Here is a 15,648-nt window from a genome sequence, read left to right as displayed (position 1 = left end):
AACTCACATTTCGAGAGTTTAGCATACAGTTGTTCCTTCTTCAATAATTCCAGAATTACCCTTAAGTGTTCTTCATGGTCAGCTTCGTTCTTGGAGTAGACGAGAATATCATCAATGAAAACAATCACAAACTTGTCGAGGTACGCCTTGCATAATCGATTCATGAGATCCATAAATACGGCTGGTGCGTTGGTTAGTCCAAAAGGCATAACCGAAAACTCGTAGTGACCATACCGTGTTCTGAAAGCCGTCTTTGAGATATCTTCTTCGCGCACTCTAAGCTGATGGTAACCAGATCGCAGATCGATCTTCGAGTAGTAACTCGATCCTTGAAGCTGGTCAAACAAATCATCAATTCGGGGTAAAGGATAACGGTTCTTGACCGTCACCTTGTTCAACTCCCGGTAGTCGATACACATTCGGAAAGTCCCGTCCTTCTTTCTGACAAATAAGACAGGGGCTCCCCATGGCGATGAGCTAGGTCGGATAAAACCCTTATCCAACAAATCTTGCAACTGAGTGGACAGTTCCTGAAGCACCGCCGGTGCGAGCCGATACGGGGCTCGTGCTATGGGTGCTGCACTGGGTGTCAACTCGATTTGGAATTCGACTTGTCGTATAGGAGGGAGTCCAGGCAAATCCTCCGGGAAAACTTCCGGAAAATCCCGCACAATCGGTATATCTTCAATTCGCTTCTCCTCCGCGGGTTTCTCAACAATCTGCGCCAAAATTGCCGGATGACCCTTTCGTAGGTACTTCTGCGCCTTCATGAGGGTAATGACGCTGGTGGTCATGCCGCTTCTCTCACCTCGGATCGAAATGATCTTGCCGGAAGGGGTAGTAATGTGAACTATCTTGTCGTGACATATAATCTCCGCTCGGTTCTCGGATAACCAGTCCATGCCGACCACGACATCGAAACTACTAAGCGTAAAAGGAATAAGGTCGATATCAAAGACATGACCTGCCAGTTTTAACTTACATCCCGCAAGTACATGAGTCATTACTATAGTCTTACCGTCAGCTAATTCAACAGGAAACTTAGCATCTAACGGAGTTGGAGTTAAGTCTAAGAGTTGGCTAAAGGCTTTCGACACAAAACTCCTATCAGCTCCAGTGTCAAACAATACAGAAGCAAAACAATCGTTCACAGGGAACTTACCAGTCACCACGTACGGATCATTGCGGGCTTGACCCGACCCAATTACAAAAGCTCTTCCTTTGCCATTGCTTCCACCACTACTGCCACTTCCATTACCTCCATTGTTGTCGTTCTGTTTCAGCTTGGGACAATCTTTCCTGAAATGACCTTCCTGCCCACATTCGAAACATCCCTTCGTCGTCATAGGTGGTTTAGGAGCACCCTTTGCCGCAAGGTCTCCTCTACATTCCTTCGCCTGGTGACCCATCTTTCCGCATCTCTGACACTTGACACGGTCACACGGGCCAACATGATGATAGTTGCACCTATTGCACTTCGGATATTTCCCAGCATATCCGCTCGAACCCTGCCCGCTACCGTTGTTATTGTTGTTGTGACTCTGATTGTTAAAGCTCCGAGTGAATTCGGGCTTACGGTAGTGTTGTTGCTGTGGGAGGTTCGAGGATGAGGATCTGGTGTTGTCAAACTTTCTCTTTCCGCTGCTCGGGTTGCTGATGCTGTTGTTGTCATTACTCGAGTTGTCACGGGCTTTAGCGGTTGAACCCCTAGGTGGTAGCGCACCTTGGGTCACTGCTTGAAACGTCAGTTTGTGAGCTAAACGGATCGCTTGTTGAATCGTGGCTGGTCTGGAAGACGTCACCATGCCCTGAATTTGCGGTGCTAACCCATCAAGATACATTTAAATCCTCTTACTCGGCGGATCCACCATCCGCGGACACATCACAGCTAACTCGTGAGAACGGGTAGTGTAGGCTTCGATTTCTGAGCCCACCATCTTCAGTGACCAAAATTCTGACTCTAACTTTGAAATCTCTTCTCTCGGACAGTACTCTTCTCGCATCATGTTCTTGAACTCCTCCCAGTTCATAGCGTTAGCCAGTTCCAATCCAAGGATCTGCACGTTTGAATTTCACCAAGTAAGGGCAGAATCCTCAAGTGTTCCAGCAGCGAATTTGACCCTACTGGCAGGGGGACAATTACACATCTCAAATGCCGACTCGGCCTTCTCAGCCCAACGCAGGAAGCCTATAGCTCCCTCAGTGCCCTTAAACGTACTGGGCTTGCAGTCAAGGTAATTCTTGAAGGTACATTGAGTTAACGTTTATAACGATGTTATCACACAACACATAAGTCTAACACATAATTATCACATAATTACTGTTTTGACGTTTTTCGTTTATTCACCAATCGTTTGCGTCAACTCGTTTGCGTTTCGGTGCAATTCCCGAAAGACTACACATGTAGTAAGTGTAAAGCGTCATTTAAACCCTAGTTTAAATGTAATGAGGTGTGCGTTATAGATTCAGTGATCTTAAGTTTGAATTGACGGAGTTGAGTTAACGGAGTTAACCTGAAATTGACGATTGTCACATGGGACTAGCCGATCATGCACCTTGTCAGGAATCTCAGTCTCATCATCAACTGGCTGTGATGGGAATACCACATCTTGAGTGGTCTTGCCACTTCTTAATGTTATGGCATTAGCTTGAGCATTTGGGTTTGTTACCGTGTTGCTTGGAAGACCACCGGGTTGTCTTTCAGAAAGCAACTGGGCTAGTTGACCCACATGATTTTCGATGTTTTGTAAAGATGCCTTTTGATTCCTTAACTCCTCCTCATTCTTCTGGAACCTTTCTTCGGTCAATTTGTTTGAAATTTCAGTACTGGCTAAGAGTCGTGTTAAAAGAATCTCCACGGTATCCCCAGTGTTTGGGTTTTGACTGGTGCTTGGCCCTTGATTGTGGTATTGAGGTTTTGGTTGGGATGGATGAGTTTGGTTAAAAGGTCGTTTGTCAAACCCAGGAGGTGCTTGATTGTTTGCTCCATCCTTCCAGCTGAAATTAGGATGATTCCTCCAACCAGGGTTATATGTGTTCCCAAAGGTCTTGTTTTGTCGGCTCACGTAATCAACATCTTCGACCATCATGCTTTGCTGGCAATATTTCGTTTTGTGTTCACCCCCACAAGTGTCACACTTGGTCTTGGCTTTCACTAACTCTGTTTGTAGTTGCTCAAACTTCTTTGAGAGTGCTTCGAGTTGTGCAGTGACAAGAGTGTTGGAGTCAACATGGTGCATACCCTTGTGTGATAGGGTTGATCGTGGGGGTTTTATGCAAAGCCTTTCTTTGCTTCTTTCTCTAGAACCTCGAATGCTTCGTTGGGAGATTTGGTTCCGAGATCTCCACCGGCGATTTGATCAATCGCCTGCTTGTTTTGGCTGGATTGGGCATCGAAGAATGTTTGAACTTGGAGCCATTTGTTCAACCCATGGTGTGGGCATCTTCTTAGCAAGCCCTTGTATCTCTCCCAGGCTGCGTGCAGCGACTCGTCTTCGTCGGTTCTGAATCCGGTGATGCTGGCTCGGTACTTTGAGGTTTTGTCTGGTGGAAAGTATTTCAGGAGGAAATGCTCTACCATTTGGTCCCAATTGGTAATTGTGCCAGATGGCAGTGACTCTAGCCAATCCAAGGCATGGCTTCGAAGGGAGAAAGGAAAAAGCTTGAGCTTGATTTGGTCCTCAGAGCAGCTTTTGATTTTGAAAGTACCGCATATTCGTAAGAATCGAGAGATATGAGACAAGTGATTTCTGGTGGTGCCACGCCACTTCCATAACCTTCGAGCGTCGGCTTGCCGTATTGGTTCATGTTAGGTTCGTTTTCTGGCCCATTTTGTTCCGCCATGTTTTGTTCCGTTATGGTTTCTTCGGTTGTTTCGTCCGCAAACGCCTCGTTTTCTATTGTCTCAGCTACTACACGTGAACAGTTGCGTAACCTTTGGTGAAGGCGACGTTCGGGTTCCGAAAGTGGTGAAACAAGCTTAGGTGCAGGCGTGGTGGACATTCATTACTTAATAAAATTAATAAAGAAACTAAACAAGTAAAAGTAAACTACAAGTAAAGCGGAAAATAAATAAACTTTTTTTTTTTAATTAGACTAAAAGTAAATAAACTATTTTTTTAAACTAAAACTAAACAAAGTGAAATGAAAAAAATTTTAATTTTTTTTAACAATTATAAACAACGGTTAAAATAAAAAAAAACTTAGGTTAGTATTAAAATTTTACCGTGTCCCCGGCAACGGCGCCAAAAACTTGATGTAGTGTGAGATATATATATTTTTATTAAAGATTTTTCACACTTTGTCGGGTTTTAAAAATGGTTTTCACCTAGACTTAACCACACACACAAAAGGCAAGTGTATACGTCGTGTGGTAATATAGTAACGGCGAGAACCGGGTATCAATCCATGGACACTTAAATTTTAATATCAAACCTTTGTAAATATAATAACCGTGAGAAATGAGCTTAATTGATTTGTTTTTAAGATTAATTTTTAGAAAAAAACTTGAAACAATAAATTAAAGTAAGTAACACGATAATGGAGATAAACAAGAATTAAGAAGATATCACCTTAACTTAGAATCCACTTGACTCCTAATGATGGTAACTTAAATATATGATAAATTCACTATTTTGTTTTAAAAAAGAATAGTTTCTAGTTTTAGATAACCATCCAAATGATTTTTTGGAAAACTTAGTATGAATTATACAAACTAATCACCTCAAATCATACTATAATGTAAGTTAATCTTTATGTTGAAATTTAAAGATATAGATTATCATTCAATTACGAAACTCAAATCTAAAAACCGGTCGGAAAGATTACATGAACAACACATAATCCACCTATGGTTGATTAAATTAGACTAAGTTCAAGTATTCCCTTGATTTATGAATTTTCAACCCAAGTGTAATATTAAAATAGTTGCGTTACCAAATTATTTATAATATTACTTAACAAGAATATCAATTCATAACAAATGTTCAATCTTATCAAATCTAAACATGAGGATATGTGTTTAACCAATTTTCATGTACCATACAAGAATTATTTTAACTATTTCTAGATTAAAAGTTATAAAGTTGCATGAACAACATTTATAAAAAAAATGATAAAATCAAGAGTCTTTCAACATAACAAGATGTACCATTTATAATTCTTGTATATTACTTTCAATTATTTAAACACAATATTTCATCAAAGGATAACCAAGAATTAGTCATTATTTTAACATATAATTATCATATATTAATTTCAATCATCAAAAGTTGTCAAGTTTCATCATGGGTTAAGGTGATATAAAGAGTTTTAGCTCATGATAATTATAAAAGATACACCAAAATAGAAGAATATAGCATTCATGTTTAATATTAAGGTAATCTAACCAAGCTAGATAATTATGATGATGCTAAGACTTCTTCTTGATGTTGTATGAAGGTTCAAGAGCTTCTCTTCTTTTACTTCTATGAATTATGTGAGTGAAATGGGTGTGTTTTTCTCCAAAATTGTGCACACCAAATGAGCAACATGCATGGTCTTTATATAGGCTCATTTGTGCACAAGGCATGACCCATGCTTAGTAGGGCATAACCCATGTTGGTCCCTATGTAGTACACCACGTGCTCCCTGGTTGTACTCTTTGGAATATAGCTAGGCACGGGGCATGTTTGGTCTAGGCATGGGCTGTGTTGGTCCCTCAAGCATTAAATGCGCATGCTACTGATTGTACTTTCTTGGCAGACTTGATTGGCATGGGGCATGTCTGGCTGAGGCATGACCCTGTGTGTCTTCAAAAAGGGGGACAATGTACTCTGTACTTTATTTTGTCATCTTCTGAGGAGGCGTGGGGCATGTCTGGCTGAGGAATGGCCCATGCTTAGCTGATGTGTCTTCAGATGAACATGGGGCATGCCTGGCTGAGGCTTGGCCCATGCTTAGTTTACAGACTTTCATTTTTCTTGATTATTTTCTTTGTTATTCTTCATGTTTGGTTTTCTAAGCTCATTTTTCCTACAAAAACAAATAGAGGCTTATTAGAACCGATTCTCAATAATATTATCACGAAAATAACATGAATCGGGTATAAAATGATGCAATAAAGATGTATAAATAATTATACATCAAAGTACAACATGTGGAATGCCAAAGATATGCTACTCCTATTCAAAGAAAAGGTGATTCATGGATGTTTTATTATGACAGCTTGTGGAATTGTTTCTCATTTTCAGAAGAAGAAATTACTGATGAAATGGCCACACTGTTATTTCAAAAAATGTGTGATTGTGGTTATAAAATTCCTACACAAGAAGTTCTAATATTTAATTAAGATCTGGAACCTGATGTTGATGAACATGTTGATGATACGCCAGCCACACCATCCTTTGATGATGATGGTGAAGATCACAATGATGTGATTGAGTCTTTGATTAAATCAACACCTATTTCTTATCCTGTTACTTCTAATACTGTGCTTTCTTGATGAATTTGATACTGCTGAAAATGTGACGAATCTTCCTAATGATGTGATAGTTCCAGATGAAGTTATGCCTCGAACTTTATCATATCATCCGGAAGAGAATATTAGTGGAGATCTTAAATCTAGAGTTCGTACTCAAAGTTAGATTGACCAAAGTCTTAGTTTTTATTATACTCAAGTTGCTTCACTTCAGAACCGGTTCTCATTCAAATGTTTAATTTCACAAATTGAACCAAAGACATATAAACAAGCTTTGACCGAAGAAAGTCGGGTCAATGTGATGCAAGAAGAATTATTGCAATTTAAAAAGCTTGGAGTATGGGAACTTGTTGATCTACCGGATAACAAACGATGCATTAATACCAAGTGGGTTCTTAAGTGCAAAAGAGATGAAAATGGTATAATTGTCACAAACAAGGCACGATTAGTGGTTCTTGGTTATAATCAAAGAAAAGGAATCTATTTTAATGAAGTCTGTGCTCTCGTTGCTATACTTGAAGCAATTAGAATATTCTTAGCCTTTGGATGTTAAGTTTATTTCCTGAACGTCTACCAGTTGGATGTTAAGTTTTATTTCCTGAACGGTTAATTGGGTGAAGAAGTCATTGTAGGACCACCACCGGGGTTTGTCGATCCTATTCACAAGGATAAAATGTACCTGCTTGACAAAGCTCTATATGGTCTACATCAAGCCCCGAGAGCTTGGTATGACACATTGTCTCAACTTTTGTTGCATAATAGCTTTGTTCGTGGCATTGTCAATTGTACACTCTTAACAAAGAAAGTGGATGGTCATTTGCTGATAGTCCAGGTCTATGTGGACGATATCATTTTGAGGATGTTATGAAGTCAAAGTTTGAAATGATCGTTATGGGTGAGTTGAAGTTTTACTTAGGATTGCAAGTCGAACAAGGGTCTGATGGGATTTTTATTCACCAGACAAAATATGTCAACGATATCCTAAAAAAATTCAATATGGCTGACTCATCGCCGAGTAGCACTCTTATCCCGCTAAATCATGGAATTGGTCCTGATCCCACCGGGGAGAAGGTCGATGAAACACTCTACCGTTCTATGATTAATTCCCTCATGTATCTTACTACTTGAAGGCCAAACATCATGTATCCGACTTGTTTGTGTGTCCGATATCAATCCAGTCCAAAGGTCTCTCAACTAACGTTGGTGAAGCAGATACTTCAGTATCATAAGGGGTCTCTAGGGGTCGGTCTTTTGTATCCTCGAGACGATGTATTTGTGCTGAGAGCATATTTTGATTCTAACTATGGAAGCTGCAAGCTAAATGCCAAATCTTCCACAGCCGGCTGTCAATTCTTTGGTAGCAGATTGGTGACATGGCAGTGTAAGAAGCAGATAACTGTGTCGCTATCCACTTGTGAAGCCGAAGATATAGCCGCTTCTAGCTGCTGTTCCCAGATTTTGTGGATACAATAACAAATGCGCGACTATGGTTTGAACTTTCTTACTACTTCTATTTTTGTAGATAATATTACTTCAGTTTCCATAACTAAAAACCCGGTAAGTCACTCGAAAAATAAACATATTGACATACGATATCACTTCATTTGTGACTGTTACGAGAAGAGTTGATTACTGTAGACAAAATTCACCCCGATGAACAAAAGGCTGATCTTTTTACTAAAGCTTTAGATAAAAACATATTTTTGTATTTGTTGGGGCTTAACGGTATTAAGAACATGGGCGGTGGGAAAGTGAGTGATTCCGAGGTTATGGATTCCGATCTTTGAGTAACCGTTCAACAGGTCAAGTTTTGTTTTGTAAATATTTTCTTTTTAAAATGGTTTTTGATTTTAGGGGGAAATGGTTTGGAAAAATAAAAAAAAAAATTGAAAAATCTTAAATGTCAAAAGTATTTGAAAAGGTATAAAAGTCAAAAACATTGAAAAATGTGAAAAATTCAAAAACAATAGAAAATTGCTCCTCAAAATGAGTTTTGAAGCATAAAAGGAAGATGATAGTACATTGATCGTCTTGTTCCAAATCCGGTAAATTGAGGAATAAAAGTCTATTGCTTAATGGTCGGTGTATGGGTAGGCTTTTGAACAAACAAGTAAGGGAATAAGTGATATTAACATAAATTGTCATGTTGAAAGATGGGTTAGTTTTCTAACAAAAGTCTTTGTAATGAAGGCAGAAATGTAATAGCCTATCATACTCAAGCCTTATGTTTCAGTAGATCACCAAAAATAAAGTGTTTAAGCGTCTAGTACAGGGTCTACATTTCAATAGTGTATGGTTTTATGGACTTAAATCCTGTATTGATGGGATGCATTAAGTTTTTGAGCCTCGAGGTCTTTATGCAGTTTTAATCTGGGTATTCAAATGTATACTTTAAATCCTGCTCAAAGGAGTGAACCCCTGATAAGTCATTAAACATGATCGCTATGTACACAAGTACAAATTTCACTACTGACTTGATCAAAAATGTTAGTCATACATTGTTCCTCCCTTGAACGCGTCTTAATACCAGCAAGAAACGGACCCAGGGGAATACAATGTATGTAAGCCGACAAATGGAATCGTGCATACTCATCCTTGGTAAAGGTAGCTTGGTTTATTTCTTGATAATGGGTATGTATTATTGTGGAAAACAGTTGCTATGATTGCCAAAAATTTAAATTTTTAAATGTTTTGATCTGTGTAACAACTCGGACTTTTCAAAAACTATATCTTTGCTAAAACCCGACCCACTTCGATGATCGGGAAATTTTACCACATTTATCGAGAAAATAAACTATTATTATATTATTATTAATTATATATTATATTTTTTTAACTTTCCATAATAGACAATTTTGACCCAAAACCAAACTCTTACCTCACAATGTATCCACCTTCTAACAATAGGGACTAATGTGCAAATCTTGTGATTTTGATTCAAATCATCAAATTACCCAGATCCAACCCGAACCCGTTAACCCAATTCACAAACCCGTGTGCATTTGGGTTGTCTTGGACCTCAATTCTTGTCATGTTTATGGAATTTGGACCTATACTCGCGTTATACTTACCATCTGCGGCCTAACCGACAAGCTAATTGTGTTAACTAAATCTCGTTGATTCGTTTTACCTTTTTAGTTTGAGCCGACCTTAATATGAAATTGTTAATCAAGTTATTGTTTATAAAAACTCAATTAACCTTGCAGTAATCATCACAAACCTCTAGCCATCCTTAACCCCTTGATCAATTAAATTATACTAACTATTTGATTGGGTGTTCGTCATCTCGTCGTAGCCGGCCCTATTCTTCCAAAGTTAGCCTTCATTAATCAGTTATAAGTTAATTAATTCATAGGTTTCATTCGTCATTAGCCAAAACATCTATTGAGTAATCATCAAAGGATTAAACAGATTCTTAATTCTAGAGTTTATGAATAATTGGGGTTTTTTTAGCATTTTAATATATCTTTTATTGTTTACGTTGTACAAACGTGTTAGCCAGTGGCTCACCTGGCCAGTGCACCTATGGTTATATCTCTGGAAATGGTTGGTCACGGCTCACCACCCCTTTATGTTATATTTTTTTTGTAATTTTGTACTTTTAATCAATTTTTAATGAATAATAACCATAATAATTGATAAATAAAGACCGACAAGGTTACATGTTGTTTTTCCACATCTTTACTAAACCCTTATATTTGAGTATAAATGTGTGTATATATATATATATGTGTGTGTGTGTGCGTGCGTGCGTGTGTGTGCGTGTGTGTGTGTATAGGGGATGGATCTTGCGAGAAGTGATATTACGGCGAAAAGTACGAGAAGTGAAGGTGTAACTCCATTAATCCCTAATTTCACTCCATTTCTTAAGATGTTACCTACATGTATGTAGGTTGGTTGTATTTATGTCTTTGCTACACACATTCAAACCTACCTACACACATATACATGCGTACCTACACACATTCAAACCTGCCTACACACATACAAGCGTACCGAGCCACATTCAAACCTACATACCTACACACATATAAACATACATACACATATACAAAAATTTGTACTTACACACGGACATACACACCTACACAATAAGAAAGAGAGTGTAATTAGGGATTAATGGAGTCACACCTTCACTTCTCGCTGTAAAAAACTTATGAAATGATCCAATACCTAAATGTATATGCATATATATATATATATAATAAAACTTGTTTAAACCTAAATATTTAAGATCTATGTAAATAAAAATTGGTTATATATATTTAAATGATTAAATTAACTTTTATATAATAAATATGTATTCTATATATATTTAAATGATTTAAATTAACTTTTTATACATATATATTATAAGCATGTATTATTACATAATATTTTTATATTAAATGATTTATATTAAAAGGTCTATAATAAAATTTGTATTAAATCTAAGTAATATATAATTATCATAATGATAATAACTATTCATTAATTCCCAACTTTCTTTCAATCCGTCAATTCCTTATGTTTCCGCACTTATTTTTTATTAAGCTTTATCATCAATTCTTGATCTACCATCTTCGTTCTTATTATCTTATTATTTCCGTTTGCTCAGCTGATAAGGTGAGTACCACATTCCTCTCTTTTACTTATTTTTACCGTTTTGGGGACGTATGTGCTTTATATTTATTTTCCTACAATTTAATACTTAAACTGCAACTCTTGCCACTTGTATTTAACAATTTGTATCTTACTTGTTATGTGCTTATTTGCTTTATGTGAGCCGCATTCGGAGAGGTCCAACATAATCTCATAATAGTATGATCACACGACAGTCGTAGTAGCTTCATGCTCTTCGACATCTCATTTATTTACTCATTAGTTGAATTTCTTAGCTCATTTAACTTTGTTGCGTATTTATTTATGTATTATATATATTCATTAAACTAGTGTGTTGCTCACTCAACCTTGTGTTTTTGACAAATCTACTTTATTTTTAACTCATATGCAGGTCATCGTGTGATGTGAAGTTAGTCAAGATTTGGAAGAACACGTAGGAATAAAGATAGAGAAATCTAACAAGACTTTTGTTTTCTTTTATGATTTATGTTTGTTGGTGAATTATTTGTCTTTTTGTATATTCTATTGAATATTTTTTCTTATTTGTTTTTTATTAAATAGATATTGAAATTTGCAATATTGCATGATAGTACCTTGAGAGCAGTGAGCAATCAGCTCACGCTCCGACATTTCTACCGTAGGTTGGGGTGTGACAATTTGCTGGTTCTAAGGTTTAAGTCAACTTGGGGTGACATGGTAAAAATCAAAATAAGTCTGAATCAAGTTCTGATATTATGTGCTTAATTGAACCTTCATCATATCACCGATGTCTCTGAATCTTTCGTTTTAAAAGTTTATGTGGACAACAATATCTATAACTAGCTTAACATCAAACATAATAAAATTGAAAACCATGATGGAAGAACGGATTGATCAATATGATTCCTTGCTCAACTCACACAAATATGTTTCTTTATGTTTGAAATTAGTTCTTATTTTGAGATATTTCCTTTTGCAACATTTCCATTCTTAAAACCAAAAAGATTTTATATTTTTATATTATTTTCGATTTTAGTGAATGGTGATTCGGGTATGGATATTCGAGAACTGGTATCGAGTGGTTGATTCTAGCAAATATTTTCAAAATTGGGTTAAAAAGTTCATGAGATTTAATCGAGGTCATTAATTTGGACTTGTTTAATTTCAAAAATTGAGATTTTGGATGTTTAAATATCAGTTGTGTTCAACATTTCAAAAGGATTCATCAAGGTCATTAGTTTGGACTTTATTGAGATCGTAAGTATGAAATTTTTTGGTTTTAAATTGAATGTACTGGCCAACGAATAAGTATTAAACTTACATAGCTTATACTCTTAAACAACTTATACGGCGTATAAGTCCAATACTTATACGGCTTATAAGCGTGGACTATAAATATTCTACTTATACGCAAACCATTTCATTTCTGCTTATACGTCTATGCTTTGAAGAACATACACACTATCATATCCCATCCGTATATCTTGATCATTTGTGTCCGTATAAACTGGTGTATGAATTACTTGTGGTTGATTTGCACACTACAAGAAACAATCAAGGTATAAATCAATCTTGAATGCCAGATCTGTTTTGGTTTTATCATCGATGAATAGTAACGTACATATTTGGATTTAGTTAGATTAGATTTTGAACTGTTGACATAGGGTTTTAATGTGTATATGTTTAACGATGTTATTCCGAACCAAATGGGCTAGGTTTATGTGATTATTGTTGTTGATTTTGTCCAGATTGAATTTGACCTAAATTGGAACGGATAAGGTTATTAACTTATGTGGCGTGTAAGTCATTTTGACTTATACGACGTATAAACTCTATAGGCTTATACATTAACTTTTACATCTGAACTTATACGTTGAAACGTATACGGAAATTTTAATATAATATTTTTAGAAAGTTCTAGTGAGTTTACTGTTAGCACAAGTTTTGAGGTTGGCCGACAATCAGGTTGCTTCAGAATTAATACTCAGTTATGAAGCTTTTATGCGCTGCACTTCTCAGTTTAAGTATTTTACACATCAATTGTTTCATAATTTTCATATTGGCTTCTAGTTCAGGTTATATTTTCATTGGTTTGTCTCTATCAAGGTATGAATATCTGTTTTGTTAATCATATAGTATATTGCATGTGAGTTAAATCTTTGAAATGGGTCTGTTAGAAGTCGGGTTGTGAAATTTTAAATCTGAAATCGTTTAATAGCTTGCATTGAAAGTGATTATTGGTCATAATCTTGTGTTTCTTAACTTTGTTTGGTGTGAAATTGTATATGGATGGTGATGATTCAATTGTTGATGATTTGGATGATGAAAATGTGAAGATTTACTCAAGGGTTTGCAAGGAAAGGACAAAAGGAAGATCACAAGATTTTTTTTCAAGTCTAATATCCGCGAGTTGGTGGATTATTTTCCATAATATCATATGTTCGTATATTGGAAAGATGATCTGAATCTATGATGGTGTTTTTTTAAAATTTTATTCACCATCACTACTATAGATTCGACCATGGTCAACAGAATGAATCTTCAGGTGCCTAGGGTGCTGTCAAGCATCCATGGGTAATTGATATACTCAAATTTTTCAGGTTGATATGACCGAGATCTATTATATCTACAAATTATGAGTATCAACAAATAGTTTTTGATATGGACTGAAGATCTAGCAATATCAAAGAGGAGTTTGTTAGAGCATTAGTGTCTAATGCTAGGTCTTGTGGGCTAAATAGGTCAAATGTATTGTGTAAAGGGCTCAAAAGGTCAATTATGTAAATTGTTTGTAGCGTATAAGTCACAATCATTCGTATAAGATTTACACAGTCGTGTAAGTTTTATACACTGACCGTGGACTTATAATACTGTAGCAATATAAATAGGATTTCATGTTCATTATTTTGTAACAGTTTTTGGTAACAGTTCTGATTTTGTACTCAAGCTGTTATATCAATATATCAGAGCTTACAAGTGAATGTGTTGTTAATCCTTTAGGATATTATTCCACGATATTGTTTAGTATAGCAAATAACGTTTTCACGTAAATGATGAATCATAACGTTTTCAAGTTAATCGATCTGGATCATGTACTTTCAAGTGGTATCAACTATGTATAGTGTATAAGACTTATACGCTATGAATAAGTCTTATACGTTTGACCAAAATTATACGCCACTAACAATATCTAACATTAATAACTCGTTTAACTAATCCAAGACCTAGTGATAGACAAAATGCTCAAACAGTCTCCCCCTTGGATATTGCTTGGTCTTGTTGTCTAAGCAGTAGACGTTTATGCTTCAATAGACTCCCCTTCGGATATTGTTAGATTAACAAACTCGATCTTCAAGTCATCTCCCCCTATCGTCTTGATAGTCTAACACACTCCTGCTTAAGCTTTCAAAATTGACATGTATAACCGTTGAATTTTATGAACTTTTTGATTTGACTGATATGTCTTTTTCAACATCAACTTGATCGGATGGGTCCTTTTTCTTAATGATCCAATGATATAACTTTGAAGTAGATCTTTTCACATAAAATTTCAACTTTTCAAACCTTTTTCCATCACAATCTTTCAAATCAACAATCTCAACAACTTTTGGTATCCCCGAAACATTCTTAACGGTATCGTCTTTTCTTCTGAAAGTTTGTTTCGGAGGATCCTTTGGAATATTTGATTGGACATTTGAGCTCATATTTTTGGATTTTGAATTTTGAAATTTTTGTTTTTCTGTTTTCAGAACTTCTAAGTTGCCAACATCTGATTTTTGAATGTAAACAAACTTAGGACAATTCTTGTAACAAGAAAGTGCCTTAGTTCATTTACATATGTCTTTTTAAACAAATAAGTCCTTATTGGATTGATTTTGGTAATGGATTGATTTCTTGCTCTCAGATGCTGTAGCATGTACAAATTCAACCTTATTATCATACTTACACTTAACAATTTGTAGTTCCTTTTTAAGTACAGCATTTTCGTCACTGTGTCTATTTATTATTTTCCGATTTTAATCATTCTTCACCAAAAGTGCCTTTTCGCCTTTTTAAGTTGATCATAAGCTTCCTTAACTCGTACAAGCTCATTTAGTAATGTGTCGGTGTAAGATTTTAGCCTTTTGTACTCCACATCTTTTTCTAAACATTATTTACATCTTTCACAAGATTTAGCTTCTACGGCTTTATCTTCAACTTTGAAATCCAACAATGATTCAAAAACCAAATCTTCATCATATCCTGAATCACCATCATCATCGTAATTTGGAGTGTTTTCAATTTCTGGCATTGATGGTTTTCCAGGTTTAACACACTTTTTAGCAATTTTATCATTCTTTTGAAAAGAAAATTCATGATTCTTTATCTTCTCGATGAATTGAGAGAACTTGTATGTGCTAGGGTTTGATTGGATTTATATAATGAATTTACCCCAAACTTCAGGTGATGTCTCAACGAGTGTATCGGCCAACCTATCAATGTAATCTAACTCTCGTTTTTCAATCCCAACATGCTTCATTTCGTTAACAACCTTACTATACCTATTGATTAATTGATCAAACGATTCTTCAATCATTATATCAAAATCATCGAATTCTCCTTTCAAAGCT

The sequence above is a fragment of the Bidens hawaiensis genome, unplaced genomic scaffold (assembly GCF_021521415.1).
Source record: "Bidens hawaiensis isolate Kalapana, Puna unplaced genomic scaffold, B.hawaiensis_p1.1 tig00020461_1, whole genome shotgun sequence".
Classification (NCBI taxonomy): Eukaryota; Viridiplantae; Streptophyta; class Magnoliopsida; order Asterales; family Asteraceae; genus Bidens; species Bidens hawaiensis.
This window is presented reverse-complemented; position numbering follows the sequence as displayed.